This window comes from Chrysemys picta, chromosome 2 (assembly GCF_011386835.1).
Source record: "Chrysemys picta bellii isolate R12L10 chromosome 2, ASM1138683v2, whole genome shotgun sequence".
NCBI classification, from domain to species: domain Eukaryota; kingdom Metazoa; phylum Chordata; order Testudines; family Emydidae; genus Chrysemys; species Chrysemys picta.
Genome location: NC_088792.1, coordinates 139,493,902 through 139,520,229, shown reverse-complemented (window position 1 = coordinate 139,520,229; position 26,328 = coordinate 139,493,902). Strand labels below are relative to the sequence as shown.

At 40.8% G+C, this 26,328-nt stretch overlaps 1 protein-coding gene across 4 annotated transcripts in view; it reads right to left on the bottom strand.

Annotated features, from left to right (window-relative positions):
- The window catches only part of BASP1 (brain abundant membrane attached signal protein 1), a 73,186-nt gene that overhangs the window by 21,940 nt on the left and 24,918 nt on the right, over positions 1 to 26,328 (bottom strand). The window contains exon 1 of one of the 4 annotated variants that reach the window (XM_065584259.1): positions 15,832 to 15,903. The exons of the other annotated variants lie outside the window; for them this stretch is intronic. The gene's annotated coding sequence lies outside the window, so the exon portion shown is untranslated. Of the gene's footprint in view, positions 1 to 15,831; positions 15,904 to 26,328 lie in introns of those variants that run through there. 4 annotated transcript variants of the gene reach the window in all.

Here is a 26,328-nt window from a genome sequence, read left to right as displayed (position 1 = left end):
CTGTGCATATTTAGCAATCAAATTTACTCTAGTCATGATAAAATCTAATTAAGCACTTTCCATGCTAGTAATATTGCATTAATGATGCAAGTCACAATATAGAGACACATAGCAGCTCAAGGTTTTCAGATGCTTCTGTAAAGTTGCCTTTGGAGTTGAGCTTTTTCCTACTTGTTCTTGGCCCACAGGCAAATCTGTGCATGCAAATTTCAGTTTAAAACTGCAAATACACACATTTCTATCAGCTTTTAGTTCTGCACTAGAAAAGGGGGAATGTTTTCACAAGTTAAGAAAGCTCAAGTGGATAAGTCAAACTGTTGTTACATTCCACTAGCCCTTACTGAGGACTATGGACATAAGGAGGCTGAAGTGATTTTGTTCAGATATGAAGTTCTGAATGTTTGAGAATAAACTTTGACACATCCACAGTAAGCTGCTTTCCTTATGTTTCCAGGAATCAAGTTGAGAGGTTGTGAACAGTGCTATGCTGTATGGATGTTTATACCTGTAGAAGTTCACAACACTATTCAAAAGACATTTGTTTCAGAATGATCATTTGAATACAGGCAGAGTTGTATGAGGAAGTTCAGAAGTGCTTCAACATTCCTTCTTCTTTAAATTCCATATCAACACAAATGTTAAAAATCACACAAGTTAGGAAATTCAAAGTTATGCATATAGCAGCTTTTCTCCTGCATAAGGTGTTGAGTTGTAGCTACTCCATACTTGCAATAAGGCAGAATCATTTTGAAAACCAGAAGTTTTAAACTTTCCTCCATTTATGTAATTAAAATCTCAACAGTACAGATGCAGCAATGCAACACTAGTCACCCCGATTTCAAGGACAACAACATCAACAACAGTCATAGTTTGTACTAATGGGTCTCTGCACAGCTCCAGAGACCAATTTGGGAAGAACTACAACATTTACTGCACTGACCACAGTCCTTTGCCTGGTTTGTTGCTTAAGCTGCATGTTATTTCCTTATCTGGTGCTGCACTCCCAACTGAGAAGAACACCTTTGTGCAAAGTCATGGACACCCACCCTTACAGCGCAGCACCAGGCAATATGATCAATTATCAGTTGCTCAAAGATCAAATCAGAAATATTTTGTCTTGTGCAGCTTTTGTTTCAGGGTATCTTTGAAGCATTTCATCTGCCCTCCATGCTTACAGTTGCCAGAACTTAATTTGGAATATAGAATTTGTTTGGACAGACAGGTGTCGGGCATATGAATTACATGTCCAGGCAAATCAAACCAAATGAATCTTAATACTGACTGAACCAGCTTTGGCCAAGACTTCCATGTTGGACACCCAGTCCCACCATTTGATGTCCAGCAATTGTAGGTGTCACAAATGGAAACTGTCACGTCTTTTAATGTGTTGTTGATAACAAGTCCATGTTGTCATGGCATTGCTCTGTGGTTGTGAAACAACAGCATTATATGCTTTGATTTTTGTTTATAGGCAGATTTGGTATTGCTTCCAGATTTGGTGATAAAGGCGACCATATGCAATGGTGCTGGCTTTCTTAATTCACATGTCTACTTCATAAGTGATTGTCATTTCATTGTTTTACATGCTGCCAAGATAAGGAAACAGTTTGACTGCTTGGAATGTGGTAACTTCCAAACATTTTGATAGATCTTGCTAAGGTTGTTGAGAAGCTGGCTGGTACAAAGCTTCCATTTTTGTTTAACTGATGGTAAGGAAAAGTTACAAGCCGCCACAGCAAAGCAGTTTGTAATATCTTTAGTGCTGCTTCAGAGTGTGCCACCAAAAGGAAACCATCAGTGTAGAGCAGTTCCTGGATCAACACAATCACCTTGGTATTTACACGTAGACGAGAGATTTAAAAGCTTGCCAGTGCAAACGCATATAAAGACGTCATTTGAAGAGCCATGGAGGGCTTCCTCTAGCATTGCAGTGAAGATTGGTTAGATCAAAAAACACAATGTACAAAGTTTGATGCTATTTGTGACATTTTTCCTGTAATTGTCCAGTGATGAAATTATGTCAACAATGCTCCGCTAAGCACAAAAGCTGCCCTGTAACTCTGATTTGGGCCAAGAGCTGGTTCAAGAGGATCTGTGCAAGAATCCTACTGGCCACAGAGAGCAAGGACATGCTGCAGTAATTACCACAATAGCTTTTTGAGCCTTTATGCTTATATATAGTGACAATGTTGGCATCTATCAGTTGTTGTGGTATGATTTCTTGAAGCCAGACATGTGAAAAGAATTCAAAAAGCTTGTCAATGAGAAAATTTCCTCTGTGTTTGAAAACTTCAGCTGGAATGACATCAGAACCAGGAGGCTGGTTAGTTTTCATTGCTTGGACAGCCTTCAACACCTCAGCTCATGTGGAGGGATCAGCAAGTGCATTATATATCCACAGCAATCAATGTAGCATTGCTGTGGATATGCCACATGGCTGCTAGAAGAGATGCTTTATCATGTAGCTACAGAACAAGGAACTGAAATTTCTGTTGCAATGCAAGTATCAGAGGGGTAGCCATGTTAGTCTGATCTGTAAAAAGCGACAAAGAGTCCTGTGGCACCTTATAGACTAACAGACATATTGGAGCATAAGCTTTCGTGGGTGAATACCCACTTCGTTAGATGAATGTAGTGGAAATTTCCAGAGGCAGGTATAAATATGCAGGCAAGAATCAGTCTAGCGATAACAAGGTTAGTTCAATCGGGGAGGATGAAGCCCTCTTCTAGCAGTTGAGGTGTGAACACCAAGGGAGGAGAAACTACTTTTGTAGTTGGCTAGCCATTCACAGTCTTTGTTTAATCCTGAGCTGATAGTGTCAAATTTGCAAATGAACTGAAGCTCAGCAGTTTCTCTTTGAAGTCTGGTCCTGAAATTTTTTTGCTGCAGGATGGCTACCTTTAAATCTGGTATTGGATGTCCAGGGAGGTTGAAGTGTTCTCCTACAGGTTTTTGTATATTGCCATTCCGAATATCTGACTTGTGTCCATTTATCCTTTTATGTAGGGACTGTCCAGTTTGGCCGATGTACATAGTAGAGGGGCATTGCTGGCACATGATGGCGTATATTACATTGGTGGAGGTGCAGGTAAATGTGGCTGATCTGGTTAGGTCTTGTGATGGTGTCGCTGATGTAGATATGTGGGCAGAGTTGGCATCGAGGTTTGTTGCATGGATTGGTTCCTGAGTTAGAGTTGTTATGGTGCGTTGTGTGGTTGCTGGTGAGAATATGCTTAAGATTGGCGGGTTGTCTGTGGGCGAGGACTGGCCTGCCTCCCAAGGCCTGTGAAAGTGAGGGGTCGTTGTCCAGGATGGGTTGTAGATCACTGATGATGCGTTGGAGAGGTTTTAGCTGGGGACTGTAGGTGATGGCCAGTGGAGTTCTGCTGGTTTCTTTCTTGGGCTTGCAGGAGGCTTCTGGGTACACTTCTGGCTCTGTTGATTTGTAATGCACTGGCTCAACCCTGAGAACCTGGATAAATTGCTTTAAGGAGCAGCAGGAATGTTACTGTATGTTTTCACATACCCTCTCCACTCCCAATTTGAATATCCATTTTAAAAGCTTTGACCTGTATGTAAGTGAGCAGTCCATATATGTTGAATTAGAGAATAGTATTGGTAGACCTGGAAAGCAGCAAATCTTGCTTGGAAACCCCAACTCCCAAGCAGTTAAATATGAACAGCCACAGGGTATGCTTTTAAAATGCTATGCTTTTAAAACCTGCAGCTGTGAAGTTTCAAATGAACTTTCTGAGATCTATTCAGCTCTAAACCAAGGGTCAACTTAGGGAACCTCTAAGTCTCTTCTTCCCCTTTGACTTTATATAAAAGTAGAAGTGTTGTAAGCATGACACAAGAAGTAATTCTTCTGCTCTACTCAGTGCTGATTAGGCCTCATCTGGAGTACTGTATACAGTTCTGGGCACCACATTTCAAGAAAGACATGGACAAATTGGAGAAAGTCCAGAGGAGAGCAACAAAAATGATTTATGGTCTAAATAACATGACCTATGAGGAAAAATTGAAGAAATTGGGTTTGTTTAGTCTGGAGAAGAGAAAGCTGAGGGGAGACATGATAACAGTTTTCAAGTACATAAAGTGTTGTTACAAGGAGGAGGAGAAAAATTGTTCTCCTTAACCTCTGAGAATGGGTCAAGAAGCAATGGGCTTAAATTGCAGCAAGGGAGGTTTTGGTTGGACATTAGGAAAAAACTTCCTAACTGTCAGGGTGGTTAAGCACTGAAACAAATTGCCTAGGGACGCTGTTGAATCTCCATCACTAGAGGTTTTTAAGAACAGGTTAGACAAACACCTACCAGGAATGGTCTTGTCATTACATAGTCCTTCCATGAGAGCAGGGGACTGCACTAATTGACCTCTCAAGATTCCTTCCAGTCCTACTTCTATGATTCTATTAAAATTGGGCCTGAAATTTTGACATAAAATATATTTCTTTTTACATACAAGTAGCAGGTATTTTTGTATGACTACAAAGACAGTTACTGCAAACTTAAATCTGCACAGTTTAAAAAAGTCAAGAAATGCATTTCTTGTTTGGACTCTATTCAAAAAAAACCATCGGGGATAAAATTTTCAAAATTACACAACTTTGGCCTAATTCTACTCCCATTAAAGTCAATGGGAGCAGAGTTAGGCCAACAAAATGCTTTTGAAAATCCCATCCTAAGCATTTACTGAGCATATTCAGAACTTACTTTCCAGTTGCCAGCTAGACAGTCAAATTCTTTTTTAAAATTTGAATAGGCTTCAAAAATAAGCACTATTTGCAGGTCAAATTTCCAGGTTCAGCCATCTGTGTTGTGTAAGTGCAAAAGATAATAAAAAAAAAAAGTAGACTTTTTTTTTTTTTAACTGAGAAAGTTACAAACATGGATGAAAAAGTCAGAGACAAGCATGGAGAATGTCATGCATATCAAAAAGAATTTGTAGAGGTTCTCGAGTAAGTGAGAACATGGAGTTCGGACTGCAAATCAGCTTGTATTATAACTGTGGTGTTCAGTTCCATGTGAATTCTATGCGGTTATATTAAAAACACATGCACAATGTCACCACAGGATTTTATCACAAGTTTCATGATATCTGGAGTTTTTCTTAAAGACCAGCTCCAGGAGTCATTACAAAATAATCTCAGCTTTCATTTCTAGACCTTATAGTTGCAGAGAAAACTTTGAAATCAGGAACCTTAAAAGGTTAAAAAAAAACAGAAAAGAAATATATAGTTTTTTTTTCCAATTGAAGTTTCATGATTTTTAAGCTACTCATGATTCTTGTAGCTATGACTAATTTTTGAATGCTTAGGGTTGGCAATGCTGCATGCATATGGGGAAGAGGGGGGAAACATGTGGAACCTTCATAAAAAGTGAATTGGATATATTAATGTTTTTACACAGAGACACTATCACTACTAACCTGTCATTCAGAAGAATATTGCAAAGCACAAATAATGTGCTAAGTAACTAGTCAACTATTTAGAATCCATATGTATAGACTACATATGCCTCTGTTTCTCTTGAGATGAGCACCAAGTAAAATGAAGCCAGCTAAAGAATTAATTAACCTCTGCATTCAAGATTCAGACGCAGCTGGTATCATTCCTTGTCAGTAGAAACAAGCCTGACAAAGAACCTCTGAATAAGGCCACAAAGAAGGGGTGGGAATGGAGAAAAGGTAGCTGAAGTGCCCTGTACATGATATGTTCAAAAGTGTGGAAGGAGAGAGAGGCTGCCAATGTTGCTGATGCTAGCCTAAAGAAAGAACATGCTTACCAATTTTTCATCCTCAAATTAACATGAGCAGATCTTAAAAAGACATCACTCTCAAGTGACTATAATTTCTAGAAAGATATGAATTTTTTAGTCTTGAATCAGAGATCCTTAAGTTTCTGAGGGGAGCAGAAACTCAACACCAGTTGAGTCTTACCATCCCTCACTTTTGTGACATTGATAAGGTAATCTACTAACTAGTTGTAAATCACTGCAGGATTGCATACATAATTCATTCTCATCCATCAGTCTTCTGAGTTTTTAAGAGTCTGTTACTATATACCTTTCATTGTTCACTTGCACTTTCTGTTGCTCTCTTAGTTTTCTTAGAGCATTTTAATACATTAGTCGTTTGAAATTTAGGGTACATCTATACTTACCTCCGGGTCCGGCGGTAAGCAATCGATCTTCTGGGATCAATCCTGGAAGTGCTCGCCGTCGACGCCGGTACTCCTGCTCGGCGAGAGGAGTACGCGGAGTCGACGGGGGAGCCTGCCTGCCGCATGTGGACCCGTGGTAAGTTCGAACTAAGATAGTTCGACTTCAGCTACGTGAATAACGTAGCTGAAGTTGCGTAGCTTAGTTCGAAGTGGGGGGTTAGTGTGGACCAGCCCTTACTGCCACGTTAATTAGTTATGGAGCATAAAGGAACCACAATTGAATCTATGGGAACTTGAAATTAGCTGCTTGGTAGGCCATTTTGACAGTTTGTTCCAGACATTCATCTCCACCCCTCCCCCCACCTGATTACACTACAATTATTGGTTAATCAGCAAATCTGTTTTGCTACAAGTAGCTGCTTTCTATTGTCTAAAGTAGAAAAAAAAAGTTCTGAAATCTGTTCAGAGTACTGTTGCCACTTCTAAATGGCATGTTTGTATTATGTATTATCCTCTTCACTAGGTAACTAATGTATAAATCAATGTGTTATTACAATGCTGCAACAGAGAGCCGGGTTTTTCCACATAAGGAAGAGAGGAAAGGTTAATTTGTTTTTTGAAGTACTCATTTTTATTTATATAGTGGGGAAATTTCAAAAGCACTTCAGTCACTGTTTAACCTAAGTCCCAAAGACTTGTGTGCCAAAATCTTTAAGACTTAAGTGCTTTTGAAAATTTTAGCCATGATCGGTACAGTTCTTCCCACCTGCTTTACTGGTTATACAGTTAATATTGCAAAGCTGAAATACAGCCTTTACAAAAGGACTCCGTTAAGAATAACTGCGTTGCTTAACTCAAATAGTAAAAGTTGTTAGCAATGCTAAACACACATTTCAGTAATCGGTGACAAAAGGATGCAATTCTGTCATTTTAAGAGAACTGTTTCAAAGGGTGATGATTCAAAATTTAGAAGACTGAATTTTAACTGGGACCTTAGAATTTTGTTCAAGGCTGGATGCTTTGGAATTGATGGTGCCGACTACTGTAAGCAGCATGTAGGGGAGGGACCTCTGCACAGGCAGAGCCCCATTGACTTCACGGAGGTCTGCCCACACAGAGTAGCTTTACAGGGCTGGGGGTCAGTGTCCCTAGTTCAGAAAAGAGGAGGAGAATAGACTCTGCTCTCAGGAAAGGATGAATCAGGAGTGCATTACTGGCTTGGGCTCTGTCAATGACAGCCCCTTCCAATCAGCTTAATAAGGAAGCTGGCTGAGGCCAATAGGGGCACAAGGAGACCCAGAAGACTTGATGTGTCAGGTTGGGTAACTGAATTATGGGCTTTGAATTAGGAATACTAGTTCAAAGACACTAGAGTTGGTTTTGCTTTACTAAACTCTAGATTTAACAAATTTATCAAAAGGTCACCAGGGTATTGCATACCAACATGTCATATCCACAGATACTGTTCAGGATCCTCAGTTGTTGGAGATAGGCTCCGATGAGAGGACTCAAATACCAAAATGCTGTACCTAGATGAAGACCAAGAACTGCTCCCTGCAAGCTAGTAGCCAAAGAAAACAAGTTTTACAACTCTAGAGGGTTACTTTCCCATTGTAGAACCAGGGCGCATATTTCAGAGAGTTACATTGACAAGCATTGTGAATTACAACACTGCCTCAGCAAACATCTCAGCAATATGCTGCAAAGTGTTATCAGACATACAAATTCAGAGTAATTGTTTAAAAAGTATGTGTAACTAAAGTGTTTACTATGAGGCCACATCACATCTCTGACCTTCCAGAGATATATAAGTCACAGTGTGTGGAATACTACAGTACCATCACATGGTAAAATTAAAAACCTGACTTGATTTACAGTCTGAACTTTCTCATGGAAAATAAATACTGGGCTGAACTAGAGAAACAAAGCCTAATCCTCCTTCATATAACATGACTGGGCTATTGGTAGATCTGCTAATAAAAAGGATTAGGGGCTGATGGAGAGTAGCTTTTGTCAGACATATTTTGTATTTTAATCAATGGAAATACAAGACCACAGCTGAGATTAGATTTACCAGGAAAGAAAGTTTTCCATTATCTAAAGGGCACTTAAATTTTCTAAGAAGGAAACAAAGCTACTGTACTGGAAAACGTTGTTCCCTCTCTATAGAGCAAGTTCAGTATGGGAATGGTGCAGCAAGCTTCCTCAAGCTATCTTGCCATTTTGCCTCAAATCTGACCTGAAACTATTCACTTTAGGATTAGAGCAAAGTTAATTCTGCATTCCCATGCAGAGTCCTTGGCCTCTCTGTTTAGAAGTTGAAACATGCCAGTTGTTATGTACACACCTGCTGATCAAGAATGGGCTGAGAGCAACAGGGTGTATCACAAATATCCAAAGAACTATATTGGCTGTTACTTTCCAGCTACACCCTAACCAGCCAGGATTACCAATTACCAACACCTCTAGGTTTGCCGCGTCAGTACAGAAAGTAAAAAAAAATTGCTTGAGCCCCAGCACCTCTTTCATTGCAAATTAAGCACTGTTTGAAAGGTTCCATATCTCATCACCCATCCTTTCACAAAGGTGAGGTATTATCACTCCTAAAGACCATTTATTCAGCTTTATAGGCAGAACTTCCAGTCAAAGACTAAAACATCTATTCCATACTGAAACAATGGTCACTAAGCCATTTCCTCAAACTTAGTGCATGGACATATTCAAGCTTTAGTTATGTATCATTCTTCACGAATTACTAGCAGGTCTCCATAAAGTTAAGCAAGACTAAACCTTATCAGATACTTAAGTGCTAACATGAGTATTATAGGTCTATGTGGGTTTCTGTCTTCTCAAGCAACCCTCACTCCCACTCAGATTTAAAGTTTCAACTATGCTCTGAAATCAAAAAACAACCAAAACCACTTTTGCCTGAGTTTATTTCCCCCCACCCCTCATAAGAAAAATAGCCCATCCCACAGGCTTAGAAACCTAGCTGGAGTTTCATGTTTGTAATGAAACCAGTGGATTTTTTGCATAGTTTGGTTAGATGATTGAACTCATTTTGTCTACTTTCTACTTTTCCCACAGTTTTCTGTTTTACACTCGTCTATTGAAGCATTCTGGCTCTGTTACCTACAGCATTGTGTTTCGGATGTCAAGCATATTAAGTCATTTGGGGTCACAGCTGGACACTAGAAGAGGATTGGTCGCCAAGAAAATCATGTGTGTTGAACTTGACGGCAAAAGATTTGATGGTGCTGGGTTACAAAACTAAAAAGAAGTTCTGAACAGAGACTACACTAAGGCTGTATATTGGTGCTGTGGCTGTTCTATTGTGAAGGATGAATGTGCATTGATCAGTATGCTTCTAGAAACTGAAGTTCTATTTTGCAAGATTCTCTACAGAAAGTGAATTGAATGTGTAATTAGTTCATGTCAGATAAAATATATCAGATTAGCACTGATATTTCTGGGGGTTTTATGCCAAAAGCATTGTCATTTTCATTATTCAGGAGTTTCCTAAGCATTAAGTCAAAGGTACATCTTTGCAGCCCACCAAGGCTTTCAGACACCACTGATTTTTGTAGAAGCCAATTGGTTGCTAAACAACAGAGGGTAACTTAAAAACTGAGAGTAGTGTGCAGTAAAGTTTTGTATGATTTTGGTCTCATTTGGGGAGTTGTGTTTGTTTGTTGGTTGTTTTTAGAGGGGAAGAGAGCCTAGTCTCTGGAGAACATTCCTAGAAGGGCTATATCCCATCTCTTGTTTTATATCAAACACTGTCACAAGCCAGATCACCCCTCCCATGGCAAAAATATGGGGAAAGGACCTGAGGAAGGAAAATCCAATGAGGTCTTCCTTGTGGCGTTTTCGACAGGTTATTCCATCTTGTGCCTCACACAGAGTAGGCAGAAGTTCAGCCCTGAGCTCTGCTAAGACCTCCTCTCATCTCCATCTCCGCCAGAGGCCACACCCGTGCATACAGAGGCCCTGCAGATATGTTTCCTTGTGACTTCCTAAAGCCCCATCCCCAACCATTTCCCCCTCCCCTGTCCCAATAATCTCAGCTCTACACCATGCCAATAATGGTCTCCCCTCACCACTGGATGCTTTCTGTGTAACTCACAGCATATGAAAAGCCTGATTCTCTTCTTCCCACACCAAACAATATAATTTTACATTCACTTTGCACTGGCATAAATCCCTATATAAAAGTACAGGGCAGTGGGAAATTGAGACCAGAGGTTCTATGTGAGAGGGAAAACCAAAGGTTTTATTTGTGTTAGGTTACATCTATACGGCATGCTTCTTTCAGCGGCATATAGAGTATGTACGCAGGTAGCCTCCCTGCAAGGGTTTAAGTAGCAGTGTAGACAGTGAGACGCGGCTTAGGTGAGTAAAGACACGCCTGAAGGGTGTGGGTATGTACCCATGTACATGCCCTACATGTCTCTCTCTACTCGCCCAAGCTGTATCTCCCCAGCTACAGTGCTATTTTTAGCAGTGTAGTGTCCCACTGCCTCCCCCCTGCACGAAAAGGCTCCAGCAGTAGGGAAAGGCTTCACCAGCTCCCTGCTGCTAGAGCCTTCCCCTTCCAGAGGGAAAGGGTCCAGCAAAAGGGAAAGACTGGCACGGGGACGGCAGCAGGGAGCTGCTGAAGCCTTTCCCTGCTGCCTCCCTCTGCCAGAGCCTTTCACTGACATGCTTAGCTACACACCACAGCGTGGACGCAGGTTGCTTTTCACTGCAATGTGTAGATATGTGCAGTACCGGGTTTACCATGGCACCGGGCCCAGAGTCAGAAGGGGCCCTGGCCAGTCCAATCCCCCAGCAAGCTAAGCCACCTTTGCTCCGCCCCCACCCCTGCTCCGTCCCCGCCCCTTCCCTTCCCTCCCACGCTCCCCACGACCCCCCGAGCTACGCATCCTGGGGGGACTGCAGCAGGGGTCGGGCCCACCCTGCACTCAACAGGCAGCAGGAAGTGGAGCGACCCGGCCCCAGTCCGCTCCGCCGGCTTGTGCTGGGGGGTGGTTTCCCCCTGCCCCCCAAGCCTGGGGAGGAGATGGAGCGGTGGGGAAGGGGCATGGGATGGGGAAGAGAAGGGGATGGGGGAAGCTGGAGCCCAGCATGCAGCATCCTCTTAGCAGAAGTTGGGGCTCCCCTGTTAAGCAGGCCCATCCAACCCTCACCCTGACAAGCCCCAGGTCCCCTGCATCTGTACCACCCCAATGAGCCCCCCCACACACACCCTCCCCACTGAGCCCCAACCACCTGCACCTGGACCCCAAGCCAAATGAACCCCACCTTCCCTGCACCTAGACCCCCCCCCCACTGAGCCTCAAACACCTTCACCTGGATCCCCTGCAGAGTCCCATTGCCCCTGCACCTCGAACCCCCCAATGAGCTTCTGTGCATCCAGATCTCCCACTGAGCCGTCCGCACCCATATTGCCCCACAGAGACCTCTCTTACCCCCACCTGGATCCCCCCACACTAAGTCCCTCTGCACTTGGATCCTGCTGCCGGGCTGAGCCTGCTCACCCACACCTGGTGTGCCTGGCACGCGGGAGGAGGGCCCCAGGGTGTTTCTGGGGCAGGCCTGGCCCTTGCACTGTGTCAGGGTCGGGTGCAGCCTCACTGCCGAGTCCCTGTCCCGGAGTGTGGTGGGGGGAGGTTGCAGGGTGATCTCCCACCTCCATGCAACCAGTGGCCTTAGCTCCCCACTGCCATGTTGTTGCCTCCACATTTATTTTTTAACAAATAAAATTTGCAAAATTTTAAAATATTGTGCACAGAATTTTTAATTTTTTGGTGCAGAATCCCCTCAGGAACATGAGGTGCTCTGCAGCTGTGACGGTGGGACTGTGAGGAAGGTGGGCAGTGGGGAGGGCTATGGGCGGGGGGCGGAGGGAAGGACCGTCCACCGAATTGCCACCGAAGAATGAAGCGGCGCAGTAGAGCAGCCGCCAAAGTGCTGCCGATCGCAGCTTTTTTTTTTTTTCTTTGCCACTTGGGGTGGCAAAAAAGCTGGAGCCGGCTCTGCTGGAGACTGACCCTCTGTCCCCCTGCACCTTGCCCCATGGGGCCCACAAATATGTTTGGCGCTGGGCCCACAAAAAGTTAATCCAGCCCTGCACCCTATATGCCACCAAAAGTGGTGTGTAGCATAGACACAGCCTAAGTGGGTTCTCCACTGGTTGCTGGAGGTAGGAGTGAAATGCAGCTAGTAGGCCTGCCCATCTCCCTCCTCACACACAGATAAGTTATATTCAGCCCACAAAGGCAACGCGCACCTCCCTATTGTGTAGGAGTTCAGTACGTGAAGAGTACCCACAATCCATGGAGCCAAGTGGAATAATGGCTTCATTGTGCTCGGCCCTGCACAAAAACACAGGAAAGCAGATCCCTAACCTAGACAGCTTACAATCAAAATAGTTGGATGAGAAACATACAAGTTTAAGCATGAAGGCATTATTACTCTTGTAGACTGGTCAGTAGCACTTCCGGCGTTGGGGAAAAGCACTTTGCAGCCTTAGCATATTTGTTTCAGCACTGGCAACATTAAAATACTTTAATCTGCCTCTTTAAAAAGGTTGGCTGTTGAATTACATTTATTGGCAGTGGGGTGGCATCAATTACATTAGAACAAGTACCTGCAAAAAAGACATCTAGGTGCAAGTCTGCAGCGGAGTTCATGGGAAGCTAGAGTATGCATGTTCACTCCTTCTGTTAATGGCAATGGTACAACTAACAATATTATGCCTTCGGGTTTAGATTTTCAAAGCTGCCTAAGGGATTAGGATGCCCCGTTGCCATCAGATCTCCCAGAGTTAATGGAAAATGGGTATAAAAATCCTTTACATCATTTTAAAAATTCTCAGCCATAATTTCATCCATAGCATTTAAATTAAATAACCCTAGGCATAAATTTAATAACTTTAGACTAATAATTTGGCAACACAGCCATTGTTCGAGAACTTTTTTTGTTTGTTTTTTAAAGAGCATGTGAGATTAACTTTACTGAAATACTATATGCTATTGAATACTATACTGTACTAAAATACTACACTATACTACACCTTTCTACTGGCATAACTGTGTTTACACTAGATGGTTACACCAGTTTAGTTTCATATAGGTTTCTACGCTTAAATGAGTACAAGAACTATGTGTAGACCAGCAACCCTTATGCAATATGCATTCTTGATTAAAGCCACAGTTTTCCCCTGTTCACTACACTTGCCATAATCACATTTTGGCTCAAAATATCCTTCCATTTCATGTACAGCTCACATTTACTGACAAATTTACAAATCAGAAGTTTGCAGGATTTTAGAATCAGCCAGAGAACTTCTGATACTTTCCCATCTATTAGCATTTCCTGCTTCATTGCTTTGTTATATTCTCACACTTGCACCTCCAACATTCCATATGTTGGAAAGACTAATCCCACCGTTTAAACATAGCTGGTTTAGAGTATAGCTGCTGCTATGCATTGCCATGGACAGTTTTAGAAAAACTTGTTGGTAAGAGTTAGAGTTGAAGAATCTTGCTATCAGCTCATCAATGCAAGCCTTTTGTACTATCTTTGAAGGTATATAGATGTAAGACAATTCTGCTCCAAATACTTAACCAAGATAATCTCATCTATGCCTCCCTCGTTACCATTTGGTCAAGTACCCAATGTGACCTAGAACCCAGAAGGTGCTGTCTGATTTTTCACTGCAGGAACATAATGGGCCAGATTTCCAGCTGGTGTGTATCATAATGTTGATTATGGATTTACTCCATCTGAGATCTGGCCTAATATTTCTAGTTTGTTCATTAAGGGCAGTCTGACTAAGAGGAGCACTAGTGTACATGAAAACTCACAGCCATCTATTTGAGAGGCAGTAACGGGACCGGTAATGACAGCCCCTTGCTCCTATGGTGGCATTTTGATTCCTAAGAGATAACATATGCAATAGTTGGCTAACGTGATGAGCCATTAACTACCTTTTCTGACTGATGGGGAGGACTGAGTGGGCCTCTAAGAATCCTATACTAAAACATGAGCTTTTCAATTTGAGAAACTGGGAGCGGTTCCAGAAAGTCACTTCTGAAAAGATATGCTTCCATATGCTGATAGCCTGATGGTTTGGGAACTAGCTTGGGATGAGGCTAATCCAGGTTCAAGTCCCTGCTCTGATGGATTCAGTATGATCTGGGATGAAAAACTTTGCTGCAAATCAGACAGAGAAAGGACTTGGTTTTCCCACACCCAGTATAGTGCCCTAACCATCAGGGGGTGTGTGAGAAAGTCTCTCTCTTTCCCATCAGAAATGACCAAAGAACCCTGGATCCAAAAACTTCTTCCCAATCAAAACTGTTAAGACAGATAAATGTTTTGTGGGGATGTAAGTTTAGATGAAATTTTATTAAAAATGTTCCAACCAGTTCTGTTCAGCACACTAGTCTTTCGGGCACTCCACAATAACCCAGCAGTTTATGGGCAAACTGCACTTCCCCATCCCCAGTGGTATGATTGGAAGACAAAGGAAAGAAGTGTATCAGTGCAAAAATCTTCCCCTCCCTGCCAATGCACACTGCTTGAGAGACTGGGCCACAAGCTGGTCTTACTGTCATAGGTTGAGGCCCCACAAACATCCTATCCATCTGAGTGCTCCCTTCCCTCCTTCCTCAGCTAATTTTCAGCTCATTTTATTAAGGCCTTCACTGTAATTTTTGAGGAAAAATCCATGTCAACATTGTTGCAGTTCTAAGCACAGAGTTTAACTTTTGCAGCTGTAGACAATCAGTAGAGGTCTTGCAAGATTATAGGGATCCTGTATCCTTGGTGATTTTTAATAAGAAATCCTTTTGCTGTAAACTATATTCAGAAACAAGGAACAGCATATCAGACTTTATGGATGATAGCTGCAAACATTTATTTCCCAGGAAACAGGATATTTCTGGTTATGGATCTGACCCACACCCAAATATCATACAGCTGGATTTGGTTCTGGCAATTCAAACCCAACCCTTCTTCCCACCGAAACAGGAAGAATAGGTTGTGAATATATGTGTGGTCTTGCTTTGGGTTGATCTCTACTAAAATTCCTACCCAAATTGAAGATTATGAGTTAGATCTTCTTTTCACAGGATGGAAGTGTATAATCCCATTCCATAGCTCTTTCCTAATGCAGTATTTTGTCCATAATTCATGAGCATGCTAAGAATGGACTCTGGTTATCCTGTGTCCTCCTGTTCTCTTCAGTGAGTTTTTTATAGTTTGTTATGCCAAAGTCTGAGAGGCTCATTTTGTAAACAGTAATATCATAAACACCAGCCTCATACTTCTTGATATGTTACACTTTGATAGGGTAAAATTTGTTACTTCTCCCCACAACACACACACCCCATATTTATTTAAGATTGTTCTGACGAGGCTAGTCTCATAAGACATACATTTTGTTTTGCCACAGTTCTTGAGGGAGCGGGGACAGCAATGCAGAGTATAGTGTATTTGAGACACCAATAGTATAATGCAGGACACCATCTAAACGTCAACTTATATTTTACAGTCAAAATTTAAATTTTATGCTGACAAGACTTCTTATAGTAAATTGGGCATTTCTCTTTATATTTAGATAAAGAGTTAACTTTCAAGCACTTGTACATATATTTACCATTGAGTTTGAACATTACATATTTAGGAAGTATTTTCTTCTTCCAGCTCCATCACTTGCAAAAAGCTAACTGGCAACTGCAAGAAATAAAGGAACACAAGCATTTGTTTTTAGGATTTATTTTGTTAATCCACTCTGTCCAGGGAGCTACATGGTCTTTCCCACTGTAGTATGTGAGTGCCTATGTCACTCTGTGACAAAATTTTCTGATAGCATGAAGATCATATTAAGCTGTAATAGTAAAACTATTTCTGATCATTCCATTTTTATTGTTTCCCAAGTTCTATAACTGCATCTTATTTAGCCAAGCCAAGATATGGTAACCAGGAAAGCCATTATGGACAGAGCTCTGCTGGCATTTGGATGAAAGACCAAACATACAGGGGAAAGGGACTGACTTGTTTTGGGAAGAAGTCTGTACCAGTGAGACAATCTTAAAAGAGTCTTAGAGCTTCAGGCTCCAGAGACGCAAGTCCTCAGTGGACATGGTGTCAGGCTTCTAGAAAAGGATTCAAATCAAATACTGATGTTTCTGATCTTTTTGCAGCATCCATTAGCACTGTTCCCATAGCAACAAGGAAAACCAACATCCATATCAACTTAAAGATTCACAGTATAGTAAACTGTATTTTCCCTCAATTTACCGAGAAAGATAAATTTAGGTATTTTGGTTAAGTGAAATTATTCTAAAGGATTAATAATCCCACGGTTTCTAACTACAGTACTATAATAGAAAACCAGCCCCTCCTCTTACATACCTACCCACTCCCTTATGGAGTATACAAGTTGCCTATTCCTATGATTTCTCTTTCCACACCAACTGGAGACTGACTATGCTTTGTTTACAAGGGAGGGCTGTTTCATGGGTGGAGACATGATTACCAACAGGCTATAGGCCTGTGACTTCTGGTAGTCCAGGTTCTTTTTCAGGTCCCATCATTCCAATTCCAATCCAAATGAGCAGTAGTGCTTCTCACTAAAGGCTATTCCTGACAGATTCGCTGTTGTTTTTATTTTGCTCACTGGGCTGGGTACCTAAGTCAATCAAGCTGCAGCAGAAATAACTACCACACAGTACACACACACACACACACACACACCCTTTTTTGGGAGGCAAGGGGTCAATCAACCCTCCTTATAGCCATGTATGTTCCCCCTTTTTCCCATGCTCTCTCCCCCAAATCATTCCCAGACAATGCTTCTCAGAATAGTTACAGTTTTTAGTGGCAATTTTGTGTTCCTCACTTCAAATATGCTTATTTCCAACAGTGACTAAGAGAACAAGATGAGCCTCATCAAATATTTCACCAAACACAGAATACATTGTCTCAAGTATAGAGCCTTTTGATCTTCAATATGTTGTGAGTCAGCTAATTGGATAATGTTTGGCAAGCCAAGAGTACAGTTTCTATATAATCTTACTGCTGTTGAACAATGTAAAGTTCAACCTATTGTAATGGATTCTGATTTAGGGCCCCAATCCAGTTTCTACTGTAGTCAATAGGAGTCTATCAATTTCAATAAGATTTATCCTGGTTCTTAAGGCCTTTAGTCCTGCAACATAAATACCATACCATACCATAATACTATTGACTTCAAAGGGAGTCTGCCCTGCCCAAGATGTTGCAGGATCAGGACCTAAAAATCAGCTGTTGAGGATATTGACAAATAACCTACTTTTCATGAACAACCTAATTCCACCCTCACATCAAATATAACTGTTTAAAGAAAAAAAAAATCAGTAGATCACTTGAGTGTTCGGTTCCCGCCTTAACAATAAATAGATTAAGCCACACCTTAACCTCTATATATTATAGAACAGAGGTAGGATTTCAAATTAGTCTGTAAACACAAATTAGCAGTAATCTGAAGAAAAGTTTAATGTGTTTAAAAACAAATCCTCAGTAAAAAAAAAAGAACTCTCAGAAGTATCCTTATGACATTCCAGGAAGATAGCAGAATCAAACTGTACATATTGAAGTATTACTAACATAACAGTTTATGCAAGCTCATAACCCCATGTGTGGCACAAATGTTTAACAATTGCATTGTCATTGCTAAGTTTGGGTTGTGTGGATACATGAAAGGTTCATACATGAATTTGTAATACTTGCAAAAGATGTTCACTTGACATCACCAAAGAATGAAGTCTTTTGTTCCTGCACAGAACAGATACAGCATAGGTAGTGACTGTGCAACCTTCCCTATCACCAAGGGGACATTAAAGTCAACAGGAGTTTTCCTATTGACTTCAATGGACTTTGGTTCAGGCCCCAACTATGCATCACATTGCTGTTCTGGATGCACCAGCTCTAGGTGAGAAGATAGCCTAGGCTCAGTCTATGTGAAGTATTTTGTCCTGCAAAAAGGATGAGGACAAGATTGCACATTAGTATTGGTTGTGATTCAGATCATTTATAACCTGAAGCGTAATAATTCCTAAGAACCCAGTATTACCCTACAATCAGAACGTGTACGTTAACATGACCTTGTTTTAATTCAAACACACAAGTGTTTTCACTAAAAGAGACAGTACCTGCCTTGGCTATGCCAGTTATTCATCCCCTCCTATTCTGCCACAAATAGACAACTTCCAGTCGTCTCCCATTCCAAGTCTGCCTAACCTTACAATTTACACAAGGATCCTGTTATGCAGGAATGTTATCTTTCAAGTTTGCACATAAGTGAAATTCTGAAGGGCTTTTTAAGGTGGCCATGTGATTTCAAGCACCAAGGAGTTAAGGGATAGTCAAAGTTAAAATAAATGAACAAACAATAGCACCTTAGTCCAACCTTCAACCTGTTTTCAAGAAGATAATCAGAATAATCAGATTGAGGGCTAGGAATGTTTTAGAGACAAAGACATTTTAAATTGCTGTTTTTCTTAGCATTACAACATGGCTACCTCTTGTTCATTCCCCAGAGCATAGTTCATAAAGAGGAGAGATTCACAGCCAAATGCCTGTGCAGAAAGATAATGTAGTATTGGGTCAATGCAAGCAATTGGATGCCAATGAAGTAATCTTACTGTACATTTGTGGTTTCTGCTATGTAGCTGTGTACAAGCTAATTGAAAAGTGGTAAAGGAAGTTCAAGCTGATAATATTCACTACATAGTGAGAGGAAAAAAATATAAATGCAAGTTAAAGAAAAAAAATTCAAAACCTGGTGACACCACTGGATTTTAGAATTAAATAATTTCATAGATGGCCCAAACAGGTTGATATTCTGGAGATTTCATTGAACTCAGCCTGTTTTATTTTTATAAACAGCCTTAATACACAAGCCCTAACACTTTGCAAAAACCTGTTTTAGCCCAGCACTTTTTAAGAGCGGTCTAACAGAATAAGACTCATGTAGGTCATTCGGTAATCATTAATCCTAATGTTGTACTACCATTCAAGTACTGAAGTACATACATATCTGTGTAAGGAATGGCCCGGTAAAGTCACATTTCTACAGCTCCCACACATCTTCAAACACACAATCACCATGGACTCTTGACAAGTTAAAGTGGTATATCACTCTTGAACTATACTAGATGGGATGCTTTTATATCAACTAGATTTGGTGCACATTACAACTTTCCACACACATAGATGATACTTCCTAAGTGCCTAACCTTTCTAAGTGGACTCCCAAAGTATTTTTCAGATCAAGATCATGAAGTTTAATTCAGTCTCTAAACAAGTATACAAGTTACGTTTCACGCGTTACTGCATTTTGAAAGCATGAGGAAGTAGGAGGATTCACAGGCTAGTGAGCTGTGTTTAGTGGATCCTGGGAGAAAGTAAGCTTCAGTACTGGTAGCATATTTGCAACTTTTCCCATAGGATCTCCAAGGAGAGGGAATGTTTTCCAAATAGTTCCACAAAATTTACAGTCTTCCATAATTAAAAATCAGTCATATAAACAATTAAGTTAAATTCTCAGTACCTCGCCTGGCTCCGCTTTGGTTGGCTCTGGCATTGGCACAGACAGACTTTGTAGCTAAGAGTCTCATGAAACAAACAAACCAATCCCAGATTGCAAAAGAACACAGGTTTCCTTCCCATACACTGGTCATACCAAAGAGAGAAAAGTAGGGGCAGCAGCAGAAGAAAACTATTTCTACCTGATTGGCAAGCCACATTGTAAGCACCTGCCAATAGAAGTGTGAAAGCGAAAAATACTTCAGCCTTGGACTTCATTAGGGCTGCTAGGAGAAGGGAATGACAATGTTATTTTTTCTCAATACGAAGACCAACTGTGTAAATTGGTTTCCAAAGCAAAGAACAGTAGTAAGATGACCAAAAAATAAGTGAATAAATCATCAGTTCTGAGCAGCCCAGAAACAAGAGCTTGTCAAAAAATCAGTTGTTATACTCAGACACAAATAGAACTAAAAGAAACTCCAGAGATCTTAACTACAAATTGCCACACACTATTGCGAAGGAACCAACCTTATTTAAGCCAACTGCTACTTTTGCTTTACTGAAGTTAGTAGCTGGCCAGATCTAGGAGCATGTTTCTTCCTTTCTGCAGTAAGGCTACTCTTTAAACTGTATCTTCTGGGCTTTGAAATAAATTGATGAAGGCTCCCTCTCCATCTGAATTGTGCATTCCCAGCAGAATTAATGGTTTGGGGAAAGGTTTTGGCTTTCTCTCAGTCACATGCTAGATGGCCTTGCCTCCAGCAGTGCAAAGTCAATGCTACAGCAGCCTGGAAGCCAGAGAAAGAATTTATAACTGTTTGGCAATCCAGTCCAGATTGAAGTACTTAGTAGCTGGAGCCAGGCTTGTGTTTGGCATTCCTGATCTACTATAATAAATACAACTATTAGTGCTTGAACTGACTTAACATGAGCTAGTAGGATAGTCTTGTTTTCATGCCAGGACATCAAATCCACTCCAGCACTAGTCATTATATATTTTCAAAATGTCTCCAAAACTAAGGCTCCATTGCCTAGTACTATTGTCACATTCTGGCTCCAACTTCCAAATGGAAGCCTATAAATTTGATAGATGTGGGTCAATGTAATCAAGTAGCAGAAAAGGCAGTTTATGACTTTGGTACAGCTGCCACTCAATAGGAGAATAAACCTCAACTGAAAGGTTTTGTAAGAACTGTGTGCAGATCAAAGATTCAGCCTGGGAGGTTAGATCACTAATCCATATCCTAACAGAAGGGACAAATGGTTTATAATGGGTTACAACTTCTAAGTGCACTCAGCAAACACCTGAGGTCTCACAACTGAGTTGTGAGATTCATGCATTTGAACCCTGTCTCACATACTCATGCTTATCTCATGAAAACTCATGGAGTGCAACCCAGGACTGGGAACAGGAATCCATGTGCCGGATCATAACACCACTCAAATCTGGTCCGGCTGCCCAACGTGCCAGTACGGAACGCCAGCCAGCTCTTCTTGCTTCATCTGCTTTGGTTGAGGTGTACCCTTGCCCACTGCTGGAGGGGACCTGAGCAGAACCTAATCGACTCTCAGCTCCCAAATAATCAGGTAATGGGTAGCCAATAGCTGGAGGTGAGTGGTAGCGTAGTCAAAGCCTGTGTTGATGAGGAAGCAATAGTATGAAGCATCAGCACCTTTGCTAAAACACTGTCCTCCCCTCAGCAACCAGCTAGGTTACTCAAGTTTCTGTAACATCATGTTACTTATCAGAAAAATGTATGCACTGCAAGTTTACCAACTTGAGATCTCTGATTTAGATTTCTTATGTGGGCAGCAACAAATTGAAGAGTGATAAGCTAATGATACAAACACAGCTTACATCCATTTTATATTGAGGAAGCCAGCCAAACTGCTTTGACCAAGCTGAGGTCTTTTCGTTCTAATAGCTCTATATTTTTCTCTTCCCCCTAGTTTTTTGTGTGCATTGGGAAAAAAATATAAATTCCTTTACCAAAAAATGGTCAATAGCATCCAAAGTCTGAAGAAAGATTGAACCACTCACTGCAGACAAAGTTTTTGAGGAAAAACTTACTGGTACCAGACAACAGGGTGGATAAAAGATACATGATTTTTTAAAAAGTTTTAATTTTTTATTTAAATCAGATTTGTTTTATTTAAATTAAATATAGGCTTATTTAAGAATAAACCTATTTAAAATTAAATTTGAAATTGACAACATATGTTAAAGCCTAAATTTATTATAATCTATTATATCCAAAAATAATATTAAGCAATATGTGTTTGCTGCCAAGTTTTAAAGAAAGTCAAACCACTGAACTGGTCGCAGTCACTGGCTAAGCACCTGAAAACAGAGTTTGTTGAAGTGCTAAATCAGCTTTTGACATCACCCTGTTCTGCATGTGCAGAGAATATTTTTTTCATTTCAGTTTATTCAACTAATTCAGTGTAGTGCCTAGTTCAATGAAAGTTGAAAAACCAATTGAGAGTTGAAAAAGCAGGAAAGATTCTTTTCCTTTTCCAATCTGTGAATAAAAACCTAGGTGTGAAAGGATGAGATCTACTAGTTTGAAAATTCTGAAGGACATGTTTATCAGAAACAATCAGTTCAATTCAGTAACTACAGATAACATGCAAAACATGTTTAGATAACCTTTTTTCCTCATGTATCCAGCTAATTTAAGGTACTTTTATTTAATTTTAAAAAATTAAAATCCTGATTTTGTGCATTCATTGAATTTTAATTTCCATCCAAATAGAACTTGACACAAATCACAAAAAAAACAAGTTCATTATCTAGTAAATAAAAAATGCATCATTCATCATGTAAAAATTGAGAAGCTGAATAAATATAAGTTAAGCTATATAACTGCTTATATAAAATGTGTACACATTTAATGTCTCTTCCTGATTAGTAAAAAGAAGCACCAAATTTAGTGTAAAGGCTATGTTTTAGTGGCAAATCAACATATTGTAATGGTTACCAATCAATGAGAATCAAACTTTCTTTAGAAAAATAGCTAAAAAGTACAAACACAATTAAAAAGTGAATAGTTAAATCAAGGTTTCTGGCTTCCTGATTTAAATCATGATTAAAATTGATTATTTAAATCATTTTGATTTACATCAATCCACCCTGCTTGACCATGACAACTGCAGCAATGGGTTTGATTTAAAAAAAAGGAAAATGACAGGAGTTTGCGTGCCTGATGGTGTCAGTCATTCCTGACCAAAGGCTGCCTGGGCAAAACTTTTTATTTATCTTGAGAAGAGAGGTTCCTCAAACATGGGGGCATGTCAGACTTTCAGGGGTGGGGAGGCACAGCAAGCCTTCTGATGGTTCTGTGGTTATGGTAGATGTGGGAGCACCAAGCGCCAGGTCATACCACCACTCACTCAGGTTTGACCCAGCCAACCCTCTGTCATGAATGAGAGTGGCACTGCACCCTGGTGCACGGGATCACAGCACCATTCAGGTTTGGCCCAACTTCCTCAAGAAGAATATGCTAGCCTCGTTTGCCTCTAGGTAGAGTGGCCCTTGCTCCTGCCGATGGAAAATGAAAGCCAAGGTGCAAAAAGAGATCTGCTGCAGTAAATGTCCTCTTGGAGGAACAAAAGCTGCCCTAGGGAAAGAGATTGTAATTGACAAAGTGGAGTTAAATGATGCCTAGAGCCTCAGTTAGAATTTTATATTAGAAGTATAAACTGAAATATAAAAATTATAAACTTTTGCATGCAGCAGAGTAGGACTGAGAGAATTCACTGAAACTAAATTGGTTAAGTTCTATTTTAAACATTCAAGCTTACACATTGTGTCTGGCCCAAGATTTGGGGGCACATAATGAAATGTATATGAAAGAATTTTCCTCCAAATATTTAAAAACAAGGCATTTACAAATTAAAACTCCAATAATGGGGCTAATCCAAATCCTATAGAGGATTTGAAACTCCTGCTCTGAGGTATTCATTTAGAAAATAATTAACCATAAGTAGAAAAAAAAATCAAACCCAGGGGGGTTAACTGACCCACAAGAGAATTTCAACAAGATCCAGTTGACAAAGTGGCACTGGCCAACTAAAAAGAGCAGCTGCTTGGTCCAGGTTACTCTGCAATTGTTAAGGCATTTAATTGTATGCCTACCAGGTAACAGTGCACTCATTACTATATCTTCAGGGACAGGAAGGTGATATGCAGTAGGAATTAACACATGTAAGCAAGTAATATATAGAGACAAGACCTCTAAGTGTAAGTATTTTCTAAATGAATGTGAAGAGCAATGAAGTAGCATCAGATGCACAAATTCCAACTCAGTTCTTCCACCCTACTGAATGTTCAATCTGATTCTATTAGAATTATTCATTCTTTAAAGATGGTATTTCAGTCACCACTACAATATGGTGTTACTGAAATTAATTCAAAATTTTAGTTTCAGCATTTTCCTGTGCCAAAGCCTTAAACAAAAAAACCTCAATATTAAACACACATTGATTCATTTATATACTCAAGGCTTTGGCATGCAGGCATACTTGGCAACCATGATTGTGACTAGACAACAGCAAATAAGTTTATGGACACAAAGGCCAATGACTCAAGACCAATATGTACACTTTGGACCTCTGAATTGTATACTATTGAATTGCTAGTGGTTCAGTGACCCAAAACTCCATAAGTAATGGACACACAAAAAAGTTAAACAAAATAATCTCACACATAGGGAATCCATTAACACGATAGTCTTCTGTTGAACTTCAAATCAAGAATAGGTCAATCCAAGCAAAGTAGGCTAAGCTTGTTCAGGAGAAAGCCTACATCAGGCTTTACAATTGCTGGCTTCAATTAACTTACTTTTAACATGTCAGTTCTTTCCTCCCCTCCCCCCCTCCTTTTTTTTTTTTTTTTTAAGTAAAGTGAATTGTTTTTATATTGTATAATTGCAATAGGGTCCTTGGAGGGCTGGGTAGCCTAGTGACTGGCGGCCACCCAGTAGTTGGGGCAGTGGTAGGGGAGCCAAGGCCTGCCTGCTCCACCAGGATCTAACCCAGGGCCCTAGATGTTTAGCCTCTAAAGGGGCCTCTAAGTTATCCTCCCTGGGTCACCTCCTGCTGCTGCTTTCCTCCCTCAGCTTCTGGTCCCAGACAAGGTAAAAGAAAAAGAAACCAAACGATCAACCCCAACTACACTCAGCGTATAGTACTGTTCCCTCAGGGAGGCTTCTCCAGCCCTTTTCTCAGGAACCTTCCGCTCCAGCCTCCCCGTTCTGAGCTGGGTTGCTCCCTTTTTCAACCCAGTTAGTGTGCTCTACAGCCAAAATGCTTCTGAAATAAATGTAGTCAAACTTTACTAATTCTGGGTCACTGAGAACGAAAATGATGCTTAAAATTGTTGATTGGCTCTAGTTTTCAAGATATGCTATTAGGTCAGTATATACAACCCTTGACTTGGGAACAGCGGAGGATAAGTGAGTTATAAAGGGAAGGGATCTCAATTTAAACCAGAAATGACTAAAATACATCTTTGACTGGATCTATGAATAAATCTATGACTGGGTTTGGACAGTACTTGCTTTTTAGGCAAAACAATGAATGATGCAATCTGAAGTTGGTATTGCGTCATACATGATATGAATTGCATCATGTTATTCCTAGAAGTCACGGATGATGCAATCATAATGAAGCTTACATCACTCTGCTGAACAAATTGCCCTATATCAGCTCTAGAAATCATACAGTGTTGTGCTCTCTTATTTGTCAGTGTTTGATTTTGCAAAGGGACACATTTCTGTTTAGCCAAAGTGAGCAGAGATGCCTTGTACTTGTGTGAACAGTGCAGATAACTTCTGCTATGTTTGTGGTGAAGTTACTTTTGCATCACAAAAGCGCAGTATAACCACTATGGTTAAGAGGGCCTATCACCTTTATTTTGGCTGCAAAATTGGAGATCAGGACAAGAGGTGGGCCCCACACATATGCTGCAACACTTGTGCCACAAATCTTCGCCAGTGGTTGAACAGGAAAAGGAAATCTATGCCTTTTGCAGTGCCAATGATTTGGAGAGAGCCAACAGATCATACCAGCAATTGTTACTTCTTCATGGTGCCTCCAGTTGGGAAAGGTGTGTCAAAGAAGAAAAAGTGGACTGTGCATTATCCAAACATTCCATCAGCTATATGCCCAGTACCCCACGGAGAAGGACTGCCTGTTCCTGATGCACCAGAATCATTCTCACTTGAGTCAGACGAGGAAGAGGAAGAGGATGAAACTTCGGGTCCTGAACCATCAATGTCACAGGACCCACATTTTCTCCCATCCTGTCCTCTGAACCACACCTCATAACACAAGGTGAACTGAATGACCTTGTCAGGGATTTGGAACTACCCAAGAGTAAGGCAGAGCTGTTGGGCTCCAGACTACAGCAGTGGAATCTCCTGGCAGGTGATGTTAGGGTTTCCATGTTCCGTGACCGTCAAAAGGATCTTGTCTCATTCTTCTTCATGGAAGGTGATCTTGTAGCCTGCAACAACATCGATGGTGTGATGGCAGCCCTCGACACCGTTCACGATCCAGATGAGTGGAGACTGTTCATTGA